This window comes from Alexandromys fortis, unplaced genomic scaffold (genome assembly GCF_014885135.2).
Source record: "Alexandromys fortis isolate MF-2015 unplaced genomic scaffold, M_Fortis_MF-2015_v1.1 scaffold_235, whole genome shotgun sequence".
Lineage (NCBI taxonomy): Eukaryota > Metazoa > Chordata > Mammalia > Rodentia > Cricetidae > Alexandromys > Alexandromys fortis.
In genome coordinates this window covers 1,102,928-1,104,861 of record NW_026068114.1, presented here as the reverse complement: position 1 = coordinate 1,104,861, position 1,934 = coordinate 1,102,928, and positions in this window count along the sequence as shown.

The window sequence follows — 1,934 nt, the reverse complement described above, 5'->3', positions numbered from 1 at the left end:
TGAGCCACCTTGCTGAATTTTGCTTTTGGTGAATTTTATGAGTTATTTTCTTGAGTTACCAAACTTGAACTGGGTGTTTAGACACCCCCTTGTTTGTAGACAGATCAGACAAAAGTGTGGGTAAACATTTATAACAGCATCTGACATTAAATCTAGTTTGTGTCACTCCCAGGTGGCATCAGAAGATCAGTTCAACAACTGAGGAGTAACAGTACTGAAATTAGAGAATGGGATTGATACCAAACAAAATAAAGATAACATTGTAAACTTTAAGGTAAAAAAAATGAACCAGTGTGTATCAAGAATAACAGCAGTTAAATATATAAAGATAAAAGAGACAAAAGAAATCCAGGGAAATGGGATGAAAATATGGTTGTAGAGAATAACAACAAAAATATTTCAGAGTTAGCTGAAGTTGCTAGACAAAAAAGAATCTGGAGAAATTCAGCAATATAATAAGTAAACTCAATTTAATAGATGTGTAAACAGAGACTGCTTGTTCGCTTCCTAGCTGCTCAGGCCCAAATAATCACACAGAAACTGTATTAATTACAACACTGTTTGGCCAATGCCTCATGTGTATTTCTAACTAGCTCTTATATCTTAAATTAACCCATTCTATTAATCTGTGAATTGCCACTAGGCTGTGGCTTACCAGTGCTGGCATGTTACTTCTTTGACAGCTACATGGCATCTCTTTGACTCTCCTATTCTCTGTCTCTATCTCTGTTCAGATTTCCCACCTGACTTTACTTTGCTAAGCTCAAACAGCTTTATTCATCAATCAATATAATCAACACATATACAGAAGGCCATCCCATATCATCTCCCCCCTTTTCTGTCTAAATAAAAAGAAGGTTTTAACTTTAACATAATAAAATTACATATAAAAAGTTATCAAGCAAGAATTATAGTTATAATATTTAGTCCATTTATATTTGGCCAATTAAAAAAATACTCTATCATCTATCCTATCTTCGTGAGTCTAAAGTTTTATATCTAATTTATCCTTTATCATAACTAAGGAAAACTTTAACTGTCTTCAACTCTTCAAAGACCTCAGGAGGTTATAATAGTAATAATAATAATAATACCTAAGTTAAGAGGAAGTGCATTATAAGCAACTTTCAAAACTCTAAAATTGACAAAGACATCTTGCTGCCTGGACAGTCACCCAAAGTTCTTCTGTAACATTGGGGCATCCATCATCAGCCTACAGGCCCATAGTATCTGGCAGACTTTTCCATGAAGCAGGAAATTTGAAAGACTGTTTTGCCTATCTTGGAAGTTTGTCAGTCACTTTCTTCTGTGTTCTGCAGAATGTCTGGCCATTTCTTCTGTGAAGCAGAAATCCTGAAGGATCATCCCATCTTTTGGAATGTTCAGCAGTCACTTTTCTGTGGGTCCTGCATATCCAGTTCATACAGCACACAATCAAGCAGTCCAGGCAAGAGTGGTTTCTTGTCCAAACGACTAGCCTTGCCACATAAAAGGCAAATTCCATAATGAGTTTCTTCAATACCCATCAGCTCATGTCTCATGTCTTATGTCTCACTGTTGAGCAAAGTCTAAGTTCTTAAAACATTTTAAATGCAATATTTTGTAAGTCCTTGAAAAGTCTGAAGAATACCTATCCATCTGAAATATATCTCTGTACATCTAGAAAACCTAACTAGCATGACTACAAGTTTGACTATTATAAATGACTGTTAACTTGCAATTTTTAATTATAGATTACATTTTAAAATGAGCTGTATAAATATAATACCTTAAACAAGAGCAGAAATATATATACACAGTGTAACAATTTGACCTTAAATTTGTATCGATAGACCAAGACCTCCTTAAATTTGTATTAATAGACCAAGATCTATACCAATGCAAAGTATTCCTCTCTATATGATATACCTCTTTAAATGAAAACAAGCATTTAT